General features: G+C 46.4%; 1 protein-coding gene across 2 annotated transcripts in view; it reads left to right on the forward strand.

The window, feature by feature from the left end:
• The window catches only part of LOC146808495 (transient receptor potential cation channel subfamily M member 2-like), a 1,799,999-nt gene that overhangs the window by 135,341 nt on the left and 1,650,274 nt on the right, over positions 1-14,384 (forward strand). The gene's annotated exons all lie outside the window — the stretch shown is intronic.

Here is a 14,384-nt window from a genome sequence, read left to right on the forward strand (position 1 = left end):
TATGGCATGAGTTGTATTCACTAGAGATAACTATAACTGGTGTATTTCAGTGATTTGGTTGGTTCAAAATGGTATGTTTTAACTGACATTTTCACCTAACTATAAAGTCACTTTAACTTTGTTTATTCACTGAAAAAACTAAGGTTAAAGTAAAATTACATTTACGTGAAATTTGTCAGTTACAACATTAATGGTTTTGTTAGACCTGATAGCCTTATGGTGGTCTTCCCCCAATTTTATGCCTGACTCCTTCCATTTTTTCTGACCTCATTTTTGCTGGCTTTAGGACTCTGTAAACCTAACCACTGCTAACCAGTGCTAACGTGCTTGTGCTCTCTCCCCCAAAATGTTTAATATTGGCTAACAGCCAGTTGCCATTTTTAATCTATTTATAAGCCCTTAGTAAAGTGCACTACATGTGCTTAGGTCCTGTAAATTAAATGCTACTAGTGGGTCTAAACTGGGGTAGCATTGTGAGCAAAAGAACGATGGATTCAACCTAGATCTATGTGCCTGGGGGTGAATGAATGTTTGCATTGTTCTACATTCCGTCCATCATTTGGTCTTTTTTCTAGTGGGCCATGGCCCAGGTCTGTCATTGCAGAGCCCATATGCAGGAGCGCAGCTTGGACAGTATGATTGGGGTGTGTAAGCTTTTGATTTCCCAACAATCATGCTGGCATATTTTGTTAAAATACATTATGAGAAGCAGGACACAAGTGGGGGGGCTTGAGAGGCAGTGGAAATAATGGATTGTTAGGGATATTTAAAACACAATAGTTTTCAAACTAACCAAGTTTTAAGACAGAGGCAGGAGAAAGAGAGAGAGTGTGTATTTTAGTATGTCCATGTAAAAATCCAAGGTAAAACTCGACAGACACCTCACCATACTCAACTGAAAGCAACTGTATCCAAATATTCACTACATAATACTTTTTTAGGAGGGTGTAAAACCCCCCTGAAGCTACACCCCTGCCTGTATGTGCAGTTTTCACTGCCACTGTGACCTCACAAGATGAACCTCTTGCCAGGCCCAAACCTTCCCTTTTTATACAAGTAAGTCACCACTAAGGTAGGTACTATATAAACTGCAGGGCAGGGTACAATGTATTTAAAAGGCAGGACTTGTTCTTTTAAGTTTAATATGTCTTGGTAGTGAAAAATTAGAAAATTCATTTTTCACTACAACAAAGCCTATCCCTCCCATAGGCTAACATTGTGCTTATCTTGTAATTCCCAAGCGTGAAGAGATAGATGTATCAAGTTTGACGTCTCTGGACTCACAATTTACAATCATAACTTATGGTGAAGTTGGATTTTAAGTTGCAAATGTAAAAATGCCACTTTGTAGAAAGTTAGACAAAAATGGGAGGTAGGCCTGAACCTGTTTTTTTTTTTTTTAGTAGACGCGTATTCAATTACGTTAGGACCAAACCATTGATTTAAGTTTGGACCAGTATTTTATTTATACCTTTTCTTTAAATTGTTAAGTACTTTCAATATATATTCAAACACAGAAAAAGACAAAAAAGTCTACGTACAAAAGTCCATATGTGCATTATTACTTCAAGTAACATTATACAACAACAAAAATTAATTTAGATATATACAATGAAAAAATACATAAACAAATGAACATCCAATAGTTTAAATATTCTTATGCCAGCTTTAGCAATCTAAATGCGGATTCTTAGCTATTTCAAAGGGCTTTTGCGTTTTAGATTTCAATAAAGGAAGGGGGAAACACAAGGAACACTTCGATGTCTCATACAGGGAACTTTCCTCCATACACAGACTAAATTACATTTTACGTTCCTCTGTGTTCTTAACATGTGCCTTAACATGTGCCAACTCGTTTCGAGTTGGCATTTTCATAGTTTAGCCATTCTGTGCCTGCTGCCTGTCTCGGAATACAAGCTAGACGGCTGCACAAAAAAGGGCTCAGGTGTGATGGGCCAGCTATATCCTAATGGACCACCCTGGGCAGAATAGGAGGGAGGAGCTGGACACAGCCTCACACTTAAATTTGAATAGGTTGTATCATGTCCAAACACAAAGGTCTGCATACCCCCCTGTAGTGAGTCTAGAGCCAGGACAGGAAGGGAGGATCTCTGTGCACTTCAAAGCCTTCTTTTACATCTCCTCAATTTCAAAAACACACCTGAGTATAATTACTGGACCTTTGACACCATGACGTCAGTACACTTCTGGACCTGTGAAAACTCTGCCAGGAAGAAGTAGTGCTGTGCTGCTGAAAGGACAGCCACTCTACTGGATTTCTGCTTTGCTCAGCTCCTACCTTGCTGCGCTGCCCTGATGCCTGCTGTTCCCCTGCCAGGAACCTAAATCACTTGAATCCAGAGTAATTGAAAGGGCTTGCTGGCCTGAATCCTAATCTCAGGGACATAAAAGACTTTCAACTCACCTGCATCTGCACCCGGACTTTGACATCTGTGCCTCTGCCCTGTCAAGTGGTGCCACCCCAGTCCTGTACACTTTATAGTGAGGCTCAAGGTGCTGCTTCAAGCTAACCCACACATCCTCAACGGAACATGTGCATCTTCTCATTTGCATGGGTCGGAAATCGCGCACCCTTGTCATTGCATGGATTGGAACGGTGCACCGCCTTTGGAACCAAGGCATCACACTCGGAATCTGCTGCAGGATCCATAGCAGTGCATCACATTTGGAACCAACACATTGCACTCAGAAACCATTGCATTTTTGACGTTTAGTGAAGAGAATCGACGTTTCTTGCCCACTGCATGGCTTGACACCGATGCATCACTTCGGCTGCGCCTGGCATCTTCCTTGATGACGACGCAAACCCACATCAAGATACTTTTATTCAGTGGGCCAAAGGGGGTTCCTGTATCTGGTTGGCACTCTGTTGTGGTTGACCTGAACTTTTGAATGTGCCCCAGTCCAGGTCAACCAGATCTCCCAGATAGGCACTTATTGCTTCTCAGCCTTATTTTACATTTATTCTTTTAAACCTCATATCACAAGTTCTAGTTATTGGATTTTTGTCAATTAGGTCTTGTTTTATTTATAAAATCATTCTCTGTTCATCTAACCTTTGGACGGTATTTTTACTAATAACACAGATGTTACCGTCAGTGAAATACTACCAATGACTTGGTCGGATCATAACGCCATCTTTTTCCTGATCTCACCTTCAATGCCAAATATAATAAAAACCACGGCCAACCATACGGAGTTTCGCGCCTGGAAAAAAGTTAATGCCGATGTCCTTAGCAATCTTCTGAAAAAATCCCTTCCCATTATTTCGGAGGATTTGGAGACTGCTGCCATTAACTATTCCACGTGGTTGGACTCAGCCTGCATTGAATTGGTCCCCAGGAATATTCGCCGCAATTTCAGAGTCCATCCTTCCGCCCCTTGGTACTCTCAAGATCTGAGAGAACTGAAACGCGATTGTAAACGTCTGGAAAGACTATGGCATATTAACTACGACTCACAGGACAAAGAACGCTATAAGAACTGTCTACTCCAGTACAAACAACATCTTTTTAAAACCAAACAAAGCTTTTTCGCCGCCAAAATCAAAAAAGCAGGAAACTCATCCAAGGAATTGTTTAAAACGGTTAAAATCCTCGCTGAGCCCACTATACCCCAGGTAGAATCCTGCCAAGAACTGTGCGACAAAATAGCAAACTTTTTCTTTGAAAAAGTGGATAGTATTTTTGCTACCTTTACCCATTCAACCATATTGGGGGCGTCAAACTCACATGACTCCTCCAATAACTCTGGGACGCTAAAGACTTTTTTACCCACCAACTCTGTTGAGGTTCTTAAACTTCTAGATTCGACTAGATCAGGCTCCCCGATGGCTAGTCCCTGAACCAGTCACGGATACCCTTACATCTATTTTCAATTCTATATTCATTAAGGGCTACTTTCCTAGGATCTGGAAAACAGCTTCTATCCTACCGCTAGTAAAAAAAACCCCAGCTGAATCCCCTGGACCCAAACAACTTCAGACCTATATCAAGGCTGCCTCTCCCTGCCAAACTAATTGAGAAAATCATGAACACACAACTTAGCAGATTCTTGGAGGAGACCCAGGGTTTAGACCCCACGCAGTACGGATTCAGATCAGGACATAGCACCGAATCGGCGCTAGTCAAATCAACAGAAGAAATCAAAGCTACTTTAGATCAGGGTGGAAAGGCGTTAATGATCATGTTGGATCTGTCTGCAGCCTTTGACACGGTTCATCATAGTTTATTGATGGACCGGCTTCAAGAAATTGGCCTCAAAGACAAAGCATGGAGCCTTATCAAGTCTTTCCTAGCAGACAGAATTCAGGCGGTCTCGCTGGGAGACTTTACTGCTAAAGCCTTCTCCCTACCATGCGGAGTGCCACAGGGGTCCTCCATCAGTTCCACTCTTTTTAATGTATATGTTAAACATCTTGCATCATTGGTAGAATCCTTTGGATTCAACCTTACATCCTACACAGACGATACCCAGATTGTGGTATCTTTATTACCGGCGGCCCCTACCAATGTAGCTGATGATTTAAAGGAGTGTATGTCAGCAGTGGACAGATGGATGACCCTAAATTGCCTCAAACTAAACTCCAACAAAACGGAGGTGGTTTTGTTTGGAAATGATCCTAGCTTCTGGACACCTACCTGGTGTCCAGACTCAATGGGCTCACTACCCACGCCCAGTAGGAAAGTCAAGAACCTGGGCATTATCATAGATGATAAACTTTTGTTCAAGGACCAGGTCAATGCAGTTATCTCCACGTCTTTTATTCTAAGATCATGCAGGAAGATACTCCCATTGCTCCCCAAAGAATCACACAGGACGGTCATCTCTGCCCTTGCCCTATCCAGACTCGACTACTGCAATAGTCTCTACATCACTATGCCGGAAGGTCTACAGAAAAAGCTGCAGCTACTGCAAAATGCGGCGGCAAGACTGATATCAGGCATTGCTAAATATGCCTCGATCTCGGCCGAAATAAAAAAAATACACTGGCTTCCAATAAATAAGCGAATCCTGTTTAAAGCGCTATGCATGACCCATAGAGCTCTCCATAACAATGGACCTCTCCATCTCATTAGGCGATTCCAATGGTATTCTCCTGGAAGAACTCTGCGGTCATCTAAGGCTAATCTGGTTGCAGTTCCCAAAGTAAACAAAGCCAACTGGGGAGGACGCAGCTTCCTGTTAAAAGCCACCACGGCCTGGAACGCATTACCGCCAAGCCTGAGACACATAGCCAATCATCTTGAATTCAGGAAGGTGCTCAAGACCAACCTTTTTACCTCTTAATACATTTCAGGATAGTCTTCTGTTCTACAGCGCCAGGACACCCTCGGGTATTAGCCGCGCTCTATAAAACAGTATAACATAACATAACATAACCTGGTGTGGAGTCTTTTTTTAAGGGCAGGTGGCAAACTCCGCTCCACCAGTGGAGTTCCCGGAGTTTTGCAACTCAGCACAGTGTCTTGGACATCCACGCAGATCGCTGGAAGACCTACACCCGCTCTGCCGGTCCCGGTGGTACTGTAGATGTCCAAGACACTGCACTATTCAGTGTTGGAACTCGCCGGCCACCATTGAAACATTAATCTGACCCTAACTGGGTTGATATCCTAGATCTGCAGGTACCACTTTTTAGGGTGCTGTATGTGTGGTCACTTAATTAGTAGATTGTGTACCACTACCACAAAGTGTGGATAGATCCTGTATCGGTCCTGAAGAATTGCCTTCTAATATAATTGATGGCAAGAAACATGTTGACCCCAAATGCGCACATCTCCGTGACCTTATAACAGGGGTGCACAATTTTCATGTCTTTTAACCAGGAGAGCGGCCACGATCATTATAATAGTTCTGGGTGGACCACTACCTTCTGTTTTAATCTCACTTCTTGACTTATTACATCTACACTCACTAGGACCCTCACACGCACTGCACCTTACGGCAAAAAGAAAAAAATATCTCCGCCAAAAGGCCCCATTAAGGGCACCGATCGAGAATTGCAGCTCCGACCCGATAAGGAGCAGACCCGATGTTGAAGCAAGACACCCCACTGATGGGGGGTGTGTGAGGGTCCCTTTCCGAAAGGAGGAAACTTCCTCCTGCCCCTAGTGTGTATTTCACTACACACTAACCACACATCAACCTACAGTGTTCACTAGGAACTGCATACCTTTCTGCTTTGTATCATTGATGACATCTCAGATTACATCATTGATGAGGCCCTGCGCCAAACAACATACAGGCAGCCAACCCTGTGCTGTGCAAAGCCTTTCGTCGACAGCAGCATGGGGTTGGCTGCAGGGCCTGGCTTGCAGTCAGGCCCTGTTTCAAACTCCCCGTAGGAAGCCATCTTCACCCTGCACACAGCCTTTGGCCGTGCGCAGAGGCGTGTTGGCCACAGGGCTTGACTTGCTGCCAGGCCCCGTGGCCAAACCCCCATCAGGCTACTAACCAGACACTGTGCACAAACTTTGACGTGCATAGCATAGGGATGGTCTTTGGGCCCCAAGGACCCCATTTCCTGGGGCTAAACCTATATGTCAAGGCCCCCTCCCCGAGCCTTGTTAGGCTTGAGGACCTATTCCCCTTAACTATTTCAAAGGGGAGCGGGCATGTGTCCCCCTACCCAAGCCTCATTAGGCCCCACGGACCCCATACCACAGGGCCTTTTTTCCAAATCCCACACAGGCAGTCAACCCCATGCTGTGCACGGCCTTTTGTCACACACAGCATGGGGTTGGCCGCAGGGCCTGCCTGTTTCAAATTCCCCACAGGCAGCCAACCCTGTGCTGCCCACATCCTTTGGCTGCACGCAGAAGTGTGTTGGCCAAAGGGCTTGGCTGCTGCCAGGCCCTGTGGCCAAACCCCCAGTAGGCTACTAACTGCACACTGTGCACAGACTATGGTTTGCATAGCATAGGGCTGGCCTTCAAACTCCAAGGACCAAGGACCACATCTACTGGGGCAAAACCTATATATTAAGTGGAGTTGGGCATGCAGATCCTCCCTGCCGCTTAATTGGTCCCATGGACCCCATTAGTATGAGGCAGCTCTAATACAAAAGTGGAAGGGGCAGTGTGGCCCCCTACCTTAGACTCATTAGACCTTAAGGACCCCATATCCCAGGGCCTTTTTTCTGTAAAGGAGGTGCACATGACCCTCCCTCCCTGAGCCTCATTAGGCCCGGGAGACCACATCCCACAGGGCTTTAACTATTTTAAAGGAGGGAAGCCACGTAGTCCCCCTCCCTGAGCCACATTAGGCCCTGGGGACCCCATCCCCCAGGGGCTTCCTCTTTTTTTATAAAGTGGAGCAGGCCATTGTGGCCCTCCAATCCGCACCTGGATAGTCCCTGGGGACCCCATCCCCAGGGCCTTCACTATTTTAGGGGGAGGGGCTACATGACCTCACTGACCGATCCTCATTAGGCCCTTGGGACCCCATCCCCAGGGTCTTTTCTGATAAAGGGGAGGGGGCAGCTACAGCTCCATTCCACAAGCCTTAAAAAGGCCCTGGTGACCCCATCGCATAGGTCAGGGTTTTTCTTAAGGGAAGGTTGGCCTCGCAGCCCCCATCCCAAAGCTTATTCTGGCCCCGGGGACCCCATTCCCTGAGGCCTATATTTAATATGGGTGGGTGCCCACCAAGGGCACCCACCCATACACAGGTGGCTTTCTGCTTGCTGGCGGGCAGGAAGACAGATCTGAAGTCTGCTTCCAGCTAGTGTGAGCATTTTCAACGCTCCTGCCTGCAGAGTTTGTCTTTGCTCCTGCATGGCAGGAGATCAAAAAATGTTGCTGCCAGGTGGGAAAACACTGTGGCTGTGGGCTTCCCTGAACATAGCATGTGACCCATATCCGGGGGACGGTATCCCTGGGGCCATTAATGGATCAGTGGAGAGGGCCAAACAGCCACCCTCCTTTTTAAGAAATGTAACTGCCCTGTGTTAGGGGACCCCAGGGGCCTTTAGAGGCTCAAGGAGGGGGTCACAAAGCCTCCCTCTCCTTAAGAAATACAGTGGTCTCTGGGGGATAGGGTACAGGGCCTAAAGCAGCCTGGGGACACGGGGGGCAATGCCCCCTTAAACCAGCAGTGCGGCCTCCGCTGGGGTTCCTGGGGCCTATAATTGAAGAATGTATCTGGCCGCCATTTTTTTTTTTTGCCTATCCAGTGGAAATCCCTACAGCAAAAGTTGCAGATTTTGTTTTTTGTATTTTGGTTCCTGCGGAAGTCTTACTCTCAAATGCATTTTCAATTGACTTTTGTGTACATTTTATACAGATATAGCGTTGAAACGGCTGGATGGATTTTAATTAAATTTGGCAGCAATATAGATTGAGGTGTGCAAAGCATCCTTTTTGGTATTTCAAGTGTCTTGGTGCTGTAGTTATTCAGTTACGAGGCACAAAACTTAGAGATATTTCCGGCTGGCCATGACAAAACACAATGGGCCATATGTACAAAAATCGGAATTTGCGATTCTCAAATTGCGAGTTTTAGCATATCACATTTTGAGAATCGCAAAACCCGATGTAAATAAAAGATTGCAAAATTTTAGCGATTCACAAAAATTCGCAGAAAAAGTATGCGAATACCTATTTTGCGATTCCTTAATTGTGAATTCGCAATTAAGGAATCGCAAATTAGAGAATCGGAAATTCAGGTGCAGCCTGATGACATCACAACCAGGAAGTGTGACTGCCCATGCTGCACCTGATTGCCAGCAGCTGAGTGAGAGGCTCGGCGGAGAGCTGAGACACTTGTGCACTGAATCTGAGAGAAGGAGATATGACTATACAGGAGAAGGAGAAGCAGCAAGAGGAGATTGTCAGAAAGAGGAAACATAGGTTTAGTGGAAGGGAGCAGGAGGTGCTCATACAGGAAATGGTGGTGAGCCATGAACCCCTGTTTGGCGAGCAATCCCTACGTGAGCCAGAGGCACGCAAAAGGAAAATCTGGGCTGAATGCAAGAGAAGGTGAATGCCATCGGCATGACCCACCACACCGTAGAGGACCTCAGGAAACAGTGGTATGATATGTGCCAAAGATCCAAAGAAAAGTCGGCTACAAGGCTGGAAGAGGCAAGAAAGACCACTGGTGGGACGTCCACTGCGACTGATTCTGCACCTCTGGAAGAGTTGGTGGAGGGCACCCTGCAGCCAGCGTGTGTCAGTGGCGTGGCTGACCTGAACAGCTCCGAACCCCCAAACACCAGACAAGGTAAGAAGCATGTTATTACTCCTCTGATACATCACCACATCAGTCACACACTCAGGAAAGACCCAGGCACTAAACATGAATTCAACTCCAGTGCATGTAAACAGGCACACCCAGCAATGCATTATGGGAGATGTAGTCACATGCACCAAACAGTGGAGCAATGAGACCCAGCAAGGTACAATCAGAATGAGTTATTCAGGAAAGGCAAAAAACAGACAGACAGGAGCCATGTAACTTGAAACTGAAAATTCTATTGCATAGCCAATGCGAGGCAAGACAACAAATTAATATGTGCATTTACATCCACAGCACAACCTGAAACACAGGAATCAATGACAGGAGGGGAGGATGCATCCCACACTGAAGACCAGTCAGGGTAAGAGGAGCAGGAGGAAGGCTGCCCAGCAATCCCTGTGACATGCAGACGGTGCCTCATAGTGCTACCACTGCCACTGCTGGAGGCAGGTCCACTGGACACAAGTGGAGAAGATCAGCCAGTCAAGGGCTAGCGTGCTGCACAGCACACAGCACAGTCCCCTGTCCATCCTAGTTCAGGAAGTACATCCAGGCGCAGGGCACAGCTGTCCACCAGCATAGCTGCCATAGGCAAAGGCACGGTGTTTGCAGGGTTTGAGGGCAACATACCGAAAGTCCAGCACCTGCAAGCAAAGGCATTAAAGTCAATACAGCGCCAGTTTGAAGCACATAACAACAACATAACCCACATGAGGGAGGGCTCATGGGCATGACTGATGCACTGGAAGGACTGTGTTCAGAGATGCGGAGAGACCGGGCAGCCAGATACAGGGAGAGACAATGCCTCCACACCCGCCTGGACTTATACACAAAAGCTGTATGCCGCCTGTCCACTGCCACATCAGTGCTTGCACGTCACTGTGTCAGCATGCATCATGAGTTGGCACACTGCTGACAGGATGTAGCCAAGCGCCTGGTGCAGGTCACACATGCTGTGGACCAGATGCGGTCAGCAGCTACAGGTGGCACAGGACCCCTCAGCTCACTGGAGGATGAGGACCAATCCAGCAGGAGCAGCATCACTCTACCCATTCCGCAGGACAGACATCGGAGTGCGCGTCAGGGGAGACCTGCCGATGCCCCAGGGGAGGTCAGTGGGCACCCCGAGCAAGGGGGTACAAACTGTGCCCGCAGAGGATGAAGTGTCATGAGTGGCACATGGCAATGGGTGAAGCAACCCATTGCCTTTTGACTCATGTTTGAGCAACTGACTCGCACTGTGTGTTGACCATGTGCAAGCAATTTGGACACACATTGTGTGCACGTCAGGCTGTGTGACGGATATGTTCCTGCACATAAGGAAATAAAAACACAGTTTTGCACCACTCTGTAGCATTGTGTCATCATTACTCACCTAGAAATAGTTCTGTGTGATCTCATCTCGCCTCTGGCAGCCGGCAGCCGCACCAACACCCCCGGCTGGTCTGCATCGTGGAGCTGGCCCCTCCTCATCTGATGAGTCTGAATCTGTGAGCTCCACTGGGGTGCCTTTCCTGGTGGCGATGTTGTGTAGCATGGCACATGTGACCACAATTTTGCAACATGTCTCGGGCTGTACTGTAGCACTCTTCCACTCTTATGTAGGCAGCAGAAACAGCTCTTGAGGATTTCAAATGTTCTCTCAATGACATCGGGTGCCTCTGTGGGCTCTGATAAACCTCCGCACCCCAGCTGTGGCTGGATTCAGTTACGGAGTCAGGATGTAGTCACGTACAGCATACGCACTGTCACCTGCAGGGTGACAAGAATCAGGTTAAAATACAGACAGAGATCTATACCTATATGATTGAGCTAAGCTATGCCTCCGTTTATAATGTAAGAACTCTAATGGTGCTTAAATGACCATGCTCTTCACAGCAGGAAAGTTGATATAAACATTACTTTATTTCTGCATTTTAAGAGAAATTGATATGTCACAGTGAATGATCATATAATCAAAATTGCAGAAGAATCAGGTCCCATTTGTTCATTCATCACTCACAGTGTACATACAGTATCATACTCAGACATCCTCACCAATACATAAAAGAGAAAAGCAATAGTTCTAGAAATGTGCTAAAAATCCAGGTTCTCATATATGTGACAGTGGTATACACACAATTTAACCAACAACTGTAGATTCACAGCACCAAAACTGCACTAATCGCAGCCACCGACTACATGCGAACACTCCTCGACTGAGTAGAAACAGCAGCTTTGGTTTTCCTTGACATCTTGGCAGCCTTCTACACCGTAGTCCACCACACAGTGATCAAAAGACCCTACCTCGTTGGCATCCAAGAGGACAGCAGTCAGATGGATCACATATTTCCTCACTGGAAGAATGCAGAGAATCCACCACACACATTTAACTTCTAATCCCAAGGAGACCACCTGCGGTGTCCCCCATGGCTCAGCCCACGCACTTCAATGCAAATCTGACCCTTCTGGACAATATCATCAGATCCCATGGTCTCAACATAATTTCTTACATAGACTACACCCAACTCATCCTCTCACTCACCGACGACCCCAACACCACCAAAATCAACTTCCACAGATGCATGAGAAACATCGCCAACTGGATAAAGAAGAACTGCCAGCAGCTGACAAGATGGAAGTACTAATCTTTGACAACAGTCGTGACACATGGAACGGCCCTTCGTGGCCATCAGACGTAGGACCCACACCCACTCCCTCCAACCACACCATAATCCTCGTAATCATCATTGACAACAAACTCACCTTGAAATCACAGCTTAACACTGTCACCTCCACCTGCTGGCTCACTTTTTGTATACTACATAAAATCTCCAAGTGACTCACCACACACATGAGACAAAAGCCCTCATCATCAACCGACTGGACTATGGCAATGCCTCTAGGTAGGAAGTGCAACTCACCTTCTACGGAGACTTCAGACCATATAGAACGCCACAGCCAGACTCATCCTTGGCCTTCCTTAAAAAGCTCAAATTGCTTCACGTATAGAAGAGATGCCAATTCAAGCTGCCGGCTCATGCACACAAGGCTCTACACAACCAGTGATCCGCCTACATTAACCTGCTCCTGAACTTCCACCAACCATCGAGAAGACTACGCTTTGGCTCCCTATCACTTGACCATTCTCCCAGCATCTAAAGAAACAAAAGTGGAGGACGCTCCTTCTTCCACATCATAGCAAAGACCTAAAACAGTCTCCCCACTTACCTCTGGACTATCACCTCACTTCTGGAATTTCGAATGGCTCTCAAGACCTGTCTGTTTGAGCAAGCCTTCGAGGTCTGCAAACACCTGGATACTCTATTGGGTGATTAGGGGTGCTTTAAACATTTTGTTTGATTGATTGATGTCATGGGACATGTCATTAGTGTTGTAATATGTGAGACATAAGCAGTGCATGGTGCACGCATGTTATAGTTAGCAGTCCAAATTATAACTGGCCAATTTCTGTGTTTTTTTAGCTCAAAACGGTAATGTTTTCACTAATATATTCATCTAACTATAACGTTACTTTAACTATTGTTTTTTTCAGGTAATATCAAAGATTTTTAAAAACTAAAATATATCTTTTTATCACACCTAACTATAATGTTACTTTAACTGTTATTTTTTTCTGGACCCCACCTCCCCAGGGCAAATTGCAGTAAAAATATGCAGGGGCCTGCGTGGTCCTCTGCAGCCCTGGGGACTGCTACCTTCCCGGGGCACTCTACAATATGTATGCAGGCATGCCACCCACAGCCCTGGGGACCACCTCCTTCCAAAGGCAAATTACAGTAAAATATTGTGGGGGCCTGCACCTCCCCTCCGCAGCCCCGGGGACCACCACCTCCCTGGGGCTGAAACAAATTAATGTAGGGGGGCTGTCGTGGACCCCCATCCCCGGGTACCACCACCTCTCAGGTTAAATTCTTTGGTGCATAGGGTCTGTTTGGCCCTCCTCATAGAGCCATTTATGACCCTGGGAACTGCCATCCCCTGGGGCCGGCACCTGCTACCTCCTGAGGTGCCTACCCTCGGGAGGTGGGTGTTTGCTTTTGCTTGGAGGAAGCTGACAGCTCCCACCAAGCAAAAGCAAATAAAATTCCGCTGTCAAACAGTTCTGACTTGTAGAAAGCAGAGTTTTCATCTGTTTCCATGTATAAAAATATATGTGCAGGGAATCAGATGACAACATTGCTCTGACAGACAGGCAGCTGCTTTTCAGTACCCCCCAGTCTATCAGTGCAATACCGACTCCTGAAGGTGGCCAGGAGCCAGCTGGGACCGTGGGGGCCTTGAGGCTTCCCCCACTGTCCCATTGCATGCTGGCTGCCCTAAGGGAACCCAAGTGACACAAGTGGGCCCCGGGGATGGGGTCCCCGGGTCTTAAATTGGCCTAGGGAGGAGGGCCATGCAGCACCCCTCTCCTTAGTGAAACAAGGAAGCACTTCTATAAAGTACAAATCTTTCAAGTGTGTTTTCTCTATGTGTCCATATCAGGAACTAATCTGGGAAGATGAACGTTGGAACACAATCTTCTCTTTGCTGGACACGCAGAGGCAGCTGACCCCAACAATCCCCAGAATCATCCGACGAACACTGTACCAGAGACACCAGTGCTCATCCAATAATCTCAAGGGAAGGGGGTTTGGGAACAAAAATTAAACTCAAATAAATAGTTAAAATAAAAAGCTAAAATAAAGAAAGAAAAACCTGGTGCGCGTTCGTGCTGGTGGAGAAGCAAACTCCGGGTCACTGAACAATAAGGGGCATCTGTCCTAAAGCTAGGAATTAGTTTGTGGACCAGCTCCTGCAGCAGTAGTAAAAGGCATCAATAAGAACACAAATAATCAATTACATAAATCATGAATAAACGTCTGCATTGGGTCATGATAAAAGAGGTCTTTCAGAATGATTACAATAAATTAGAAATGCACTCCCACCATATGGTGCCAAAGATAAATATACACTCACACAATATTGTACCAAAGATAAATACACACTCACACAATATTGTGCCAATGAAGATTAAACATAAACACACCATACATTCTCATTTCAATGAGATAAGACTCAATCTGCATCCATCAGCTGAAGTATGTCCAAGACTTGGAAGCGTTACCAAGACCTTCTTTCAG

Source organism: Triturus cristatus, chromosome 8, assembly GCF_964204655.1.
Source record: "Triturus cristatus chromosome 8, aTriCri1.1, whole genome shotgun sequence".
In the NCBI taxonomy this organism is placed as follows: Eukaryota; Metazoa; Chordata; class Amphibia; order Caudata; family Salamandridae; genus Triturus; species Triturus cristatus.